Source organism: Heterodontus francisci, chromosome 34 (genome assembly GCF_036365525.1).
Source record: "Heterodontus francisci isolate sHetFra1 chromosome 34, sHetFra1.hap1, whole genome shotgun sequence".
NCBI classification, from domain to species: Eukaryota; Metazoa; Chordata; class Chondrichthyes; order Heterodontiformes; family Heterodontidae; genus Heterodontus; species Heterodontus francisci.
In genome coordinates this window covers 5,054,358-5,068,637 of record NC_090404.1, presented here as the reverse complement: position 1 = coordinate 5,068,637, position 14,280 = coordinate 5,054,358, and the positions used below count along the sequence as shown (strand labels likewise).

General features: G+C 45.1%; 1 long non-coding RNA gene across 1 annotated transcript; it reads left to right on the top strand.

Annotated features, from left to right (window-relative positions):
- The first annotated feature begins 101 nt into the window (after positions 1–101).
- On the top strand, positions 102–14,005 carry LOC137348949 (uncharacterized). The gene is made up of 4 exons (XR_010969147.1): positions 102–199; positions 1,599–1,744; positions 4,347–4,682; positions 10,538–14,005. It is a non-coding gene; the product is annotated as an uncharacterized lncRNA (long non-coding RNA).
- The last annotated feature ends 275 nt before the right edge of the window (positions 14,006–14,280 follow it).

The following is a 14,280-nucleotide window of genomic DNA, read 5'->3' as shown; positions in this document are numbered from 1 at the left end:
AGCTGCGTTCTGGACAGGATCCTCCCACGTCATCGTCGCCATCCTTGTTAGGGGCAAAACTCCTCCAGCGCCATTAAGCCAGACAAAATGAAGCGCCAGTGCCCCATTGAAAGATGGACTTGCTTGTTTAGTGGAAAAAAAATGTCTTTTGCAAGCTGGGATGGACCTTATTTGCCGTTCTTCTCCGCAGAAATATTACGTAGGTATATTGTAATTATAATGTTGGTTCACTTGTACCCACTTGTCTCCCATTACAAAGATGACCGATATCTCTGAGGCTGCCATTGGGACTTACAATGGCGAGGCTATTACCCACCATTCCGCGCGGAGGTGAATCTGCCCTAATCTGTCGTGATAAAAGGTCACAGACCTGAAATATTAACTCTGCATCTCTCTCCACAGATGCTGCCTGACCTGCTGAGTTTTTCCAGCACTTTCTATTTTTATTTCAGATTTCCAGCATCTGCAGTATTTTGCTTTTCACAATACAGGTGTTTCGTGCGCATGCGCAGTGCTGGACTGTAGCTGGTGCATGCGCAATGGCGACGCTTTTTGCAGCGGGTGAGAGTCGGACTGAGGCGGAACGGGACGCGGGGAGGAGATTGTGGGCGCAGGGGAGGAACTGGAGCCTAGAGTGGGTTGGGAAGCTTCATAAACAGAGATACTGAGGATCATAAGAACTAGGAGCAGGAGTAGGCCTGCACGGCCTCCTAAATATAGTTCCTGAGTGGATTTAAATTTAAACCAGGTTTGCAGGCGTGATGCTTAATTCACACATCGAAGGTGAGAGAGATGCTGTGGGACACAGACTAAGTCCAGTAGCTGAAAGTGATTAACAGACTGGGTTTTGTGTTTCATGTTCCTGGGCGTGTTACCGATACCATCCCTGGATCCCAAGGCTGGGAGAGGCACTCTGGAAGGTATGGGGAGCTGGGACTTGTCCATGAGAGTAACCGGAGGTATGAGAACTGAAATAATCTAGAAGTAGAAAGGAGAAAAGGCCCGAAAATGGAGCAGTCACTAACAGGACATCAATTAGTCTCCTCTTATCCTGGAGTAATATAGAACACAACACGTCGTGATTCCACCAAAACTGATTTATTTGACAGACATCCAGAATATTAAACTCCAGCCCAGTTCTAGGGATTACTAATCACATCTTTTGTTTCTGCTGTTATTAACAGCAGAATCCCAACCCTGCAGTCAAATGTGAGCTCGCTGGTGTCTCAGCAGGTGTTGTGACTGAGTGAATCCCTTGCCACACACGGAGCAGGTGAACGGCCTCTCCCCAGTGTGAACTCGTTGGTGTGCCTGAAGGTTGGACAAACGACTGAATCCCTTCGTACACACAGAGCAAGTGAACGGCCTCTCCCTAGTGTGAATTTGATGGTGTTTCTGCAGAGTTGGTGAGTGAGTGAATCCCTTCCCACATACAGAGCAGGTGAATGGCCTCTCTGTAGTGTGAATGCGTTGGTGTGTCAGCACCTCATTTGTGTTTTTAAAGCTATTCTCATGAAAAATATTTAAAAGGTCGCTTATCAGTGTGAACTCGCTGGTGTGTCAGCAGGGTGGATAACTGAGTGAATCCCTTCCCACAGATGGAGCAGGTGAATGGCTTTTCCCCAGTGTGAACTTGCACGTGTACATGGAGCTTGGATAACTCAGTGAATCCTTTCCCACACAAGGAACAGGTGAATGACTTCTCCCTGCTGTGACTGCGTTGATGAGTTTCCAGCTTGGACGGGTAATTAAATCCCATCCCACATTCCCACAGTTTCTCCGTGATGCGGGTGTCCTTGTGTCTCTCCAGGTTGGACAATCAGTTGAAGCCTTATCCACACACAGAACACGTGTACGGTTTCTCCCCGCTGTGAATGGTGTGATGTTTATTCAGGCTGTGTAACTGGTTAAAGCTGTTTCCACAGTCAGTGTACTGGAACACTCTCACTCGGGTGTGTGTGTCTCGGTGCTTTTCCAGTCACACTGATGTGTGAAACCTTTTCCCAAAGAGAGAGCGAACAGACATTTCTTCTTCCACATTCAAAGGCCAATGATATTTTGGTCCTGATGAATTGAGTGACTGACAGATCTTGATGTGATGTTTAGTTGGAACTTCTCGTCTGCAAATCCTCCCCTTTCTAATCCCCTGTAACAGGAGTTTGCATAGGGTTACTTAGAATATAGAATACACAAACAGGCCATTCAGCCCAACTAGTCTGTGCTGGTGTTTATACTGCTCATGTATCTCCTCCCATTCCTCTACCTCATCCCAGCCTTTCAGCAGATCTTTCTATTGTCTTTGCTCTCATCGACTTGTCTAGTTTCCTTCTGAAAGCATCTAAGCCATTTGCCTCAACCACTTCCTGTGGTAGTGAGTTCCACATTCAACCCACTCTCTGAGTAAAGAGATCGCTCCTGTTGGATTTATAACTAACTATCTTGTATTTATTGCCCCTAAGTTTGGATTCTTCCACAAGAGGAAATATTCTCTCACATCTACCCTGTCCAACCCATTCATAATTTCACAGACCTCTATCACATCACCTCTAAGTCTTCCCTTTTTCTAAAGAAAAAAGCCCCAAACTGTTCAATTCTTTCCCAATAGCTGTAATCTCTCAGTTTCCAAAAGCATCACTGTCATAGAATCATAGAATGGTTCCAGCAAAGAAGGAGGCCATTCAGCCCATCGTATCTGTGCTGGCTCCATGAAGGACTAATTCACCTAGTGCCACCTTCTCCCCGTAGCCTGGCACATTCTTCCTTTTCAGATAATAATCCGATTCCCTCTTGAAGGCCTCAATTGAACCTGCCTCCAGCACACTCAAGTAGTGCATTCCAGATCCTAACCACCCGCTGTCTAAAGAAGTTTTTCCTCATGTCACCATTGTGTCTTTTGCTAATTACCTTAAATCTGTGCCCTCTGGTTCTCAATCCTTCCACCAATGGGAACAGTTTCTCCCTATCTATTCTGTCCAGACCCCTCATGATTTCAAATACTTCTATCAAATCCTCTCAACCTTCCCTTCTCCAAGGAAAATTTCTTTTCACAGTAAGAACATTTAAAAGGTATCTTATCAGTGTGAACAAGTTGGTGTTCAATGAGGTATGATGACTGAGTGAATCCCTTCCCACCCACAGAGCAGGTGAATGGTCTCTCCCAGTGTGAACCCGCTGGTGTCTCAGAAGGTGGGATGAATCAATGAATTCCTGCCCACATATGGAGCAAGTGAACGGCCTTTCCCAGGTGTGTGTGCGTCAGTAAATGCTTTTTACTTTCAAATCTCTTGTCACAATCAAAACATTTAAAAGGTCCATCAGTGTTTCTGTCAATTAACACCCTCCCTGTACTAACGCTTTGTCTTTCAGCACACCATGAACATACCGTTGGACTTTGCTCCATGACCTTCAGTTATTCTCTGTGACCCTCTGTCCTATCAACACCTTACCTTTTGTTTTCTCCTGCCCCATCCCCGCTTTATTTGCTTAAAACGGATTATATTTCGAGCCTTTGCCAGTTCTGATGAAGGGTCACTGACCTGAAACGTTAACTCTACTTCTCTCTCCATAGATCCTGCCAGACCTGCTGAGTATTTCCAGCATCTCATTTTTATTTCAGATTTCCAGCATCTGCAGTATTTTGTTTTTATTTAAAGGAACTTTACTGTTTGCAGTTATGGCTGTGTGGTTAAGGTTTGACATCCATTGGGCTCTCCCTGCGCAGGTTTGAATTTTGCTGTCTGCACTCCTGGTTATTGCTAAAATTTTGCCAGGTCTTTGACAAGCCAGTCGTCAGCTGGGTGGAAAAAAATCTTGTACCTCCGGTTTCTTATTTCCATTTTGCTACAAGCATTCATGAAACTTGTGAACACAAATGAAACAAAGTTGAGCCAAGTGGGTGACTTTCTTTCACACATTTTTTTCATCTCGGCCTGTATTCATATCATTTGTATAGTTTCATATTCAAATATTACAGATGAAAATATCAGGATAAAATGTTACAAGAGGAGATGGACTTTTTCTGTATTGTCTTCAGTGGAGACTATTTAGTGACTCAGTGCCCGTATGCTGCAAAGTGGATAATGATTGAAATTGTCACTGAGCAACATTGAAACAGACTGAGACCGAGTAGTTGTGATCCAGTGTTAGGACAATGGGCACATCCAGAGAATGAACTAATAAATAAAAATAGACCGAACTGAAATCCCTCAGACATTAGGAATTGTTTCTACTGCTGTCAGAGTTCTTACAATAAACAGAAATATAAAAGTTCACTCACAACTTTTACGAAATGGAGAGGTTATAATAGCCACGAAGGCCTGAGTAGGCTTTTTCTGTTTTTATTTCAGATTTCCATCATCCGCAGTGTATTAGCTTTTGCACTCAAATAGTTGAAGAATCATCTCCAGGTAGCTACCATTAGACCCCGTTTCCCAGAGAAAGAGACTTTATTCAGGAGACTGCCATATGTCAGAAGGTCCATCACCCCTCCCAATACAGCCAGATTGAGCTTGGACTCTCCCTTACCTGGCGGACAGGTTCTGAGACACAGAAAGCTACTACCTGGTAGGTGACTCACTCTGGACTGGGTGGAGCGTGGTTTGAGTGACAAGCCTCAGGCTATATCAGGACTGGTCAGAGCCATTGGTCCCTCTTTTGCTCCTGGAATGGACAGATGCAGTCAGGTTGGTGAAGGTCTCTGATTTTGAACTCTATCTCTCTCAACTGGAATTTTAAATGTGTGAGTTTGTGTGTGTTTCTGAACATTATTGAGGGACTGTGTGAGTTTGTATGTGTGTCTGTAAACCGTGTTGTCGGACTGCGTGAGTTTCTATGTGTGTTTCTGAACCTTGTTGTGGGACTGTGTGAGTTTGTGTGTGTGTCTCTGAACCGAGTTGTGGGACTGTGTGAGTTTGTGTGTGTGTCTCTGAACCGAGTTGTGGGACTGTGTGAGTTTGTGTGTGTGTCTCTGAACCGAGTTGTGGGACTGTGTGAGTTTGTGTGTGTGTCTCTGAACCGTGTTGTGGGACTGTGTGAGTTTGTGTGTGTCTCTGAACCGTGTTGTGGGACTGTGTGAGTTTGTGTGTGTGTCTCTGAACCGAGTTGTGGGACTGTGTGAGTTTGTGTGTGTGTCTCTGAACCGTGTTGTGGGACTGTGTGAGTTTGTGTGTGTGTCTCTGAACCGTGTTGTGGGACTGTGTGAGTTTGTGTGTGTGTCTCTGAACCGTGTTGTGGGACTGTGTGAGTTTGTGTGTGTCTCTGAACCGTGTTGTGGGACTGTGTGAGTTTGTGTGTGTGTCTCTGAACCGAGTTGTGGGACTGTGTGCATTTTTGTATATGTGTCTCTGAACTGCATTCTGCCCCCTCCCCGCGGCTGGGCTGAAGGGAGAAGGCAAAGATACCGAGCAGAGGGAGGGAAGGAATGGAAGAGATGGGGAGAGAGCGAGAAGAGATTTAGAACTTGTAGAAATGTAGAGAGGCAGAGATATAAAGGATGTCGAGAGATAGAGAAACAGAGATATAAAGAAAGATGTGGAGAGGCTGAGATATGAACAGCCAGGGAGGTGCCGAGAAAAGTCGCAGGAAGAGATGTAGAGAGTGAAATATACAGGTTACATTGGATGCTCAACCTTTGTATTTCTGAGAGCTGCCTCCCCCTCCGCCTTGGTGTAACCATATCTCAACACCCGTTTAAAAAATTTCTGTAGGTAAGAATGAGTGACACGGAGAAACATATATCTTTATTATTATTCCGCTCTGGAGGAAGCTCTTATCAAAGGATTCCTCTTGCCAAAGCACAGACCCTCACTGCATCGACATGTTGCAGCTTTTAAAAATCTCCTAGAGAGAAAGAGGAATCATTGGCAAAAACAAAGACTTTTGAAATGAAAGGTGCTGAGATCTTGCCCATTGTCATGTTAATCCAGGTACCATGGCTATTTTAACCAGAGACATTCCAGGGAGCTGCTTTTTGATGATCTGTGAACTTATCTCTACAAGGTCATTGTTGAGAACATTTGCTGCATCTTTCAGCTGATCAACAGGGGGACAGTGACATGACCAGGCCCCAGTCTGTCCAGAAGCTGATAAACTCTCTTTAAAACTGTCATTAAGGTGCTAATTCCTTATCATTGTCCCAGGATTTGTCATTACAAATCAGACCATTGGGAAGGGTGTGAGAAGTGGATGCTTCCCGACATAAACTGGGAGCTGGGCAATTACTAAACACTGGAGACCCCCAGAGCCTGTCTCTCTCCCTCTGTGTTTAACCTGCCGTTTCAATCTGTTTCTCTCCCTCTATATTTTTCTGTGTCTCATCATCTGTTTATGCCTCATTGTAAAAACAAAAACACTGGTGATTCCCCATCCGTGTCCTGTTTACTGCCCCTGCTCCGACTCAGCCCAGGGTTGGTGGTTTGTGCATTCAATGTTACAGTGCGAAGAAGCTGCTGATTCCTTTGGGAGTTTTTTTTTTAATATTCGTTCATGGGATGTGGGCGTCGCTGGCCAGGCAAGCCTTTATTGCCCATCACTAACTGCCCTTGAGAAGGTGGTGGTGAGTTGCCTTCTTGAACCGTTGCAGTCCATGTGGGTTAGGTACAACCACAGTGCTTTTAGGAAGGGAGTTCCAGCATCTTGACCCAGTGATAGTGAAGGAACAGCGATATAGTTGCAAGTCAGGATAGGGTGTGGCTTGGAGGGGAACTTGCAGCTGCTGGTGTTCCCATGCATTTGCTGCTCTTGTCCTTCTAGGTGGTAGATGTTTGGAAGGCGCTGTCTAAGGAATCTTCGTGCGTTGTTGCAGTACATCTTGGTTATTCCCAGGAAAAAGATGCGGATTAGCGCATACGGCGCATGCCCCAGCTACTTTCCAGCAATGCACTTGAGTACTGTCCTCCTGCAATGTGAATAGGGGACATTCACTTAGTTTAGTTTAGAGATACAGCACTGAAACAGGCCCTTCGGCCCACCGAGTCTGTGCCGACCATCAACCACCCATTTATACTAATCCTACACTAATGCCATATTCCTACCACATCCCCACCTGTCCCTATATTTCCCTACCACCTACCTATACTAGGGGCAATTTATAATGGCCAATTAACCTATCAACCTGCAAGTCTTTGGCATGTGGGAGGAAACCGGAGGAAACCCATGCAGACACAGGGAGAACCTGCAAACTCCACACAGGCAGTACCCAGAATTGAACCCGGGTTGCTGGAGCTGTGAGGCTGCGGTGCTAACCACTGCGCCACTGTGTGGGGTGCTGGAGAAAAGCCCCGGCATTCACACTGCTTCTTGGGAATAGCGATTTATTTTTTTTACAATGGGTAGAAGATTGGCTGGCTGGCAGAAAACAGAGAGCATTCATAAATTGGTTCTTTTCTGGTTGGCAGGATGTGATCAGTGGAGTTCCACAGGGATCTGCGTTGGGGCCTCAACCTTTTACCATTTATATCAATGACTTAGATGAGGGGAGTGATGGCATGGTGGGTAGATTTGCATATGACACAAAGATATGTAGGAAAGTATGTTGTGAAGAGGACATAAAGAGGTTGCAAACTGATATTGATAGGTTGAGTGAGTGGGCAAGAATCTGGCAGTTGGAGTATAATGTGGGAAAATGTCAACTGCTGCTGGAGGACTATCAATTCGGTGAAAGACGCCCTTTGGTCTGCCCGAAACTTGCTAGTATTCCAGCGCAAAGAGTTGTCCACCACCGAATGTTTCAGACTGGCACATTCCAAGGTCCAGCACTACGTGCTGAGGGACGCACTAAAGCTTGGGGCAGCCGCAGCAAAGGCTCAATGGGGAAAGACCACTGTGTAAGGCCCCCCCACCAAGCTGAACTGAGGGGCTGTATCCATGGGAAACCCCTCAAACTGTATCGGGAAAATTTTGTCTCGTGTAAAATGTAAAGATGTATCTGGCACGACAATTGTGAAATGGAAGGGTTGTGAGGCAACTCATGATTGTATTGAAGGAAACTGATCACTTATGCACTGTTTGTATTTTTTGACTTGGTGCTGTTTGAAACTGGTAATGTAATTTTTACAGATTTTGATGAATAAAGTATATTTTGGAAAAAAAAATTGGGAAAATGTTGTTCACGTTGGCCGGAAGAATAAAAAAGCAGAGTATTACTTAAGTGGAGAACGACTGCAGAATTCCAAGGTGCAGAGGGATCTAGGTCTTCTAGTGCATGAGTCACAAAAAACTAGTTTGCAGGTGGAGCAGGTAATAAAGAAGGCTAATGGAATGCTATCCTTTATTATAAGAGGAATTGAAAATAAAAGTTCTGCTTCAGTTATGCGGGGCATTGGTGAGACCGCATCTCAAATATTGCATGCAGTTTAGGTCTCCTTATCTAAGGAAGGATGTAAATGCACTGGATGTAGCTCAGAGGTTTGCTAGATTGATACCTGCAATGAGCGTGTTGTCTTATGTGGAAAGGTTGGACAGACTGGGCTTGTTTTCACTGGAGTTTAGAAGAGTGAGATTACCTGGATGTGGAAAGGATGTTTCCTCTTGTGGGTGAGTCCAGAACCAGGGGGCACAGATTTAAAATTAGGGGTCACCCTTTTAGGACAGAGATGAGGAGATATTTTTTCTGAAGGTTGTGTGACTTTGGAACTCTCTGCCTCAATTGCTGGTGGAGGCGAGGTCATTAAATATTGTTATGGTGGAGGTAGATAGATTCTTGGTAGGCAAGTGAATCATGTGTTATCGGGGGTACATGGGAGTGTGGAATTCAAAACACAAACAGATCAGCCATGATCTTATTGACTGGTGTAGTAGGCTAGAGGGACGAGTGGCCTACAGCTGCTCCTAATTTGTATGTTCGTATGTATGATAGATTATTGGATATGAGGAGAATCAAGGAATCTAGGGAAAGTGTGGAAGGGTGGGTGGCAGGTAGATCAGCCCCAATTTTACTTGGGGATGGAAGAGATGCTTTCCCTCTCACTGTCTGTCTATTTACAACCTTGAATACATAAAAACATGCCACACATAGCAATCTGGTGTTATTTGTAAAAATGCTTAGACAGAAATATTTGACAACATATCTCAATTAAGACGACATCTGAGATAGAGAGAAAGAGACAGTATTGTGGACGGAGAGAGCGAGATTGAGAAAGAGGGACAAAGATGCACCCCAGGGAGAAATTTAGGAGGAAAGAATTAGGAAGAGACAGAAACATAGCGAAAAAGAAGAGACACAGAGATAAAGAGACAGAGATACAGGACGAAAAGTGTCAACAATCTATTTTTAGCAGTTCTCCTCTGTTCTAAGCAAAACAACCCTAGCCTATCCAATCTTTCTTCATATGTGCAACTTTCAAGACCTGACGACATTCTTGTAAATCTCTGTACTCTCTCCTGAGCAGTTATGTCCTTCCAGTAATGTGGTGACCAGAACTGTACGCAATACTCCAACTGTGGCCTAACAAGTGTTTTATACAGTTCCAGCATTACATCGCTGCTTTTGAATTCTATACCTCGGCCAATTTATGAAAGCATTCCAAATGCCTTCTTCACCACTCTGTCGACCTGTCCTGCCACCTTCAGGGACCTGTGGACATGCACTCCAAGGTCTCTCACTTTTCTTCTACCCCTCTCAATATCCTCCTGTTTATTGAGTATTCCCTCGCTTTATTTTTCCTCCCCAAATGTATCACCTCACAATTATCTGGATTGAATTCCATTTGCCATTTTTCTGCCCGGAATTTAAATGCAATGTGCAGGAGCCATTTTAACTCAGTTTACTTAACCTCTGATTGTGTATTTCTCTCTCTGAATGAGAGAAACTGGAGAGAGAAAGCAGAGTAAGGGAAACAGTGGGAGAACAAAACAGAGGGACAGGTTGATGAAGAAACACAAGATCTCGGGGTCCCAAGTGTGTCATCACTTCCCAGCCCCCAGCCTCTGGAGTAAATCCCCTCAGTCACACCCTTTCAGAAGGTCTGATTTGACAAATAACTCATGAGGGAGTAGTTCTAAAAGGACTCCCGACAAGGCACAAGTCAGGAGTGTGATGGAATACTCTCCACTTGCCTGGATGGGTGCAGCTCCAACAACACTCAAGAAGCTCGACACCATCCAGGACAAAGCAGCCCGCTTGATTGGCACCCCATCCACAAACATTCACTCCATCCACTACTGACGCACAGTGGCAGCAGTGTGTACCGGGAATAACACCAGTTTAACGACCTCCATCTTGGTTGAGCGGGAAGCCGAGCGCATGCGCGGGCATTTTGGCACGACAGAGAATGGGCAGGGCTTCAGGCTCCGAGTGACCGGGAGAGAAAATCATTGACTCATTTATTTGATTCTCACTCTGCAACACAGGGGCTGGAGAACTGAACCCAGTCAGAGTAGAGGGAGGGAGAAAACTGGCAGTGGAGGAAAGAGATGGTGCGATAGGTTTGGATTTCAGTACAGGGAGGAGGGAGAGTGCAGGGGGAGCAAGAGAGGGAAAAATGTTCTGTATTTCTATCCTGCAATGAGAGTGATGAATTTTGTAAACTGCTTTTTATAGGGTATTGGAAGGGGAGGATTTGCAGACGGGAAACTCAAACCACACATTACGTCAAAATCTGACAATCACTCAATTCATCGGGATCTGATTATCATCCCCCTTTGAATGTGGAAGGAGAAATGTTTTTCTGTGGGAAAAGATTTCAAACATCAGAGTTATAGAAAAGCACTGAGGCATACACTGCCGAGTGAGTGTTCCAGTGCACTGACTGTCGAAAGATTTTTAACCAGTTACACAGCCTGAAAAAACATCGCACCATTCACAGCGGGGAGAAACTGTACACGTGTTCTGTGTGTACACGAGCCTTCAACTGATCATCCAACCTGGAGGGACACAAGGACAACTGCACCACGGAGAAATCATGGAAATGCTGGGTCTGTGGGAAGGGATTCAGATACCCATCCCTTCTGGAAGTTCATCAACGCAGTCACACTGGGGAGAGACCGTTCACCTGCTCTGTGTGTGGGAAGGGATTTAATTGATTTTTCAACCTTCTGATACACCAGCGAGTTCACACTGGGGAGAGGCCGTTCACCTGCTCCGTGTGTGGGAAGGGATTTAATCAATTGTCCCACCTTCTGAAACACCAACAAGTTCACACTGGTGAGAGACCATTCATCTGTTCCACGTGTGGGAAGGGATTTAGTCAATCAGCCAACCTTCTGGTACACAATCGAGTTCACACTGGTGAGAGACCATTCATCTGCTCCGTGTGTGATACGAGATTCACTCGGTCATCCCACCTGCTGAGACGTCAGCAAGTTCATGAGCGACTGTAAGAATTGAATTCTACTGTTATTGTTGCTGTTAATCACATCCAGGACTGAACCATGTTCTTCTGCTGGTTGGGGTTTGTTTCTGTTGATAATTAATTGAAACGCCAGGATTTAATGAAATGGTGCAGCAGGTTCAATGGGCTGAACAATCTACTCCAGTTCCTCTCAAATTTCACCCCAGACTTCCCCACTCTCTAACTCTGCACAAGTGCTGATTTCCTGTTGCACGGCCTTCTCCCCAGTTCTCCCATGACTTTCCATTCATCAGCTGTGTTTGACTACATGTTTATTAGGGACATGGGAACAGGAGTCGGCCATTTAACCCCTCGAGCCTGATCTGCCATTCAATGAGATCATGTCTGATTTGCAACCTAACTCCGTGTACCCAGATATTATTTTAATACCAGCTTCCCCAGACTGTTGTAATGTGATTTTAAAAACAACTGTCATCTACATTGCACCTTTAAGATAGGAAAGTGTCCCAAGGTGCATCTCAGAAGATTAAACTGACAAGTCAGACAAAAACTGACCCTGAGCTAAAGAAGGGGATATTAGGAGGGCTGATTAAAAGCTTGGTCAAAGATGTAGGTTTTTAGGAGGGTCTTAAAGGAGGAGAGATGTGGACTGGCAGAGAGATATAGGGAGGGAATTCCAGAGCTCAGGGCCAATGACTGAAGGCAGAGCCAATGGGACAGAGAGTGAGGGATGTGTAAGAGGCAAGAGGTGGAGGAATGCAGAGTTCTATGAGGGTTGTAGGGCTGGAGGAGGTTACAGATATAGGGAGGGGTGAGGTTACAAATGTAGATGAGAATTTTAAAATGGAGGTTTTGGTGGACCTGGAGCCATGTAGGTCAGTGAGCACAGCAGTGATGGATGAGTGGGACTTTGTGATGGTTGGGGTAAAAGGCAGCAGAGTTTGGATGAGCTCAAGTTTAAGCAGGGTGGAGGTCAGACAGAAGAGCATTAGAATAGACCAGCAGGCTGACAACACAGAAGCACTGGAGGGGTCAAGCGAGATGGTGGTGAGGTAGAGATGGGTGTCAGCAGTGTACATGTGGAACCTGATATCATGACTTTGGATGATGGCACCAAGGGGTAGCAGATAGATGTGGGATAGAAGGGGCCATCAATAGATCCTTGGGAGACTCCAAAGGTAACGAGGTGGGATGAGAAGGGATTGCTAGAGATTTTTGTCTAAGATTGGATCAGTCTGAGTGGAGCCAAGTGAGGTCAGTCCTACTGAGCTGGACAGTGGAGGAGAGGCATTGGAGGAAGGTGTGATAGACTGGGAGGTCAGGAGGTATGAGGAAGGTCCGTTGTGGCATGGATTCGATTTGGGAGGCAGAAGGAAATGAATGAGAGGTTGAAGATGAGGTGGTAGTTTACAAGGACAGAGGGGTTGAGGGTGAGGGTTTTGAGGAGGTGGGTGATAGTTTTAAAAGGGGGCAAGAAATACCTGAGGAAAGGGAACTGTTTGCAATGTCAGTTAACACGAGGGCCAGGAGGAGAAGTTAGTTGATCAGTTTAGTGGGAATGAGGGTGAGTGAGAAGGAGGTGGGTTTCCTGGATAAGATGAGCTTGGAGAGGACATGATGGGAGAGAAACTAGACAAGGACACAGGTTCAGGCTGAGGGAAGAGGGAACCTCGGGGGATGTTTGACTTGGTGGAGAAGAGGAGGATGCAGCTGAATGGATGGTCTCGGTGTTAGTGACAAAGAAATCCATGAGCTCCTTACGCTTGGCGCAGGCTTGGAGGGCCGAATGGCCTGTTCCTGCGCTGTACTGTTCTTTATTCTTTGTTTGAGGTCAGGTGAGAGAGGTTTAAGTGAGTTGGGGAGGAGAGGGTGGACACAGAGGATGGGGAATGTGAGTGGTGAGGGATAAAAGGCAGTGAATAGAGATGGCCTTGCCTGTGATTCAGAATGACAAGGTTGAGGTGATACTTGGAATTTCTGCTTTTCACCTATTTCCTGTCTTTTTATTAAATAAAATAAAAACTGATGTATTTGAATAAACCCAAAAATGGCCAAAATAAACACAGAAAATCGTCAAAATGTAATACTGAAAATGTTCCTGATACTCAGCTGAGCCTGCAGTCATTTTATCTTTGTTTTTCCTCAATGTTGGTTTCAGTATTCTGGATATCATTAGGTGTATAACAGTGTGACCTTCCATGAGGACTGGAGGATAGTAACTGGGACTTGACTGAAATAATTGGACACAGATCAATGGCCTCAGTTGCACAGAATGTGGTTGCTTTAAAGGCAATAATATTGCAGTTGTATTCAGCAGTAGTTGAACTGCCCTGTACACCACATCCAGGCTCGGAGTTTCCTCGGCATTTTAGAACATAGAACAGTACAGCACAGTACAGGCCCTTCGGCCCACGATGTTGTGCCGACCCTTTAACCGACTCTAAGATCAAACTATCTGCATACCCTTCATTCTACATTCTTCATTCACAGAGACGTGCAGTCTGGGCACAAACAATTTACGAAGTTTCAAACATTGTGTGGAATTAAGATTGTGCTGACGAGAGGAAACTCCAGGCCCGAGTCTCAGACTGCACTCTGGAAATCAGCTGGTTATTTTTGTAACTGATGCCACTTCCAGTTTGTAATGTGAGAATCAGAACCCACTGAACTCAAATCAAATGTTTTCAATGTACGATTTTCTTTTTCTGATTATTGGAGTGGTGAATTGTTGTGAATTAGTTACAATTAAATATCAAATTAAACTGTTTTTTCCTTTTAATGTCAAAGTGACCAACTGGAAGTTAGAAGTGGTTTGTTAATAGAAAAGAGAAGAATTCTGCTGGTTTCTCGTCTGGACCCTGGTGTTTGTGCACTTCATTTCAAAATGAGAAATCCACAACAGAGCACTTCAAGTTATCTGAAATATACTTTTGGGAACAAACTGGAGTTAGGGGACCAGCATAAGGGGGGATCAGAGTGACTTAACCTGATA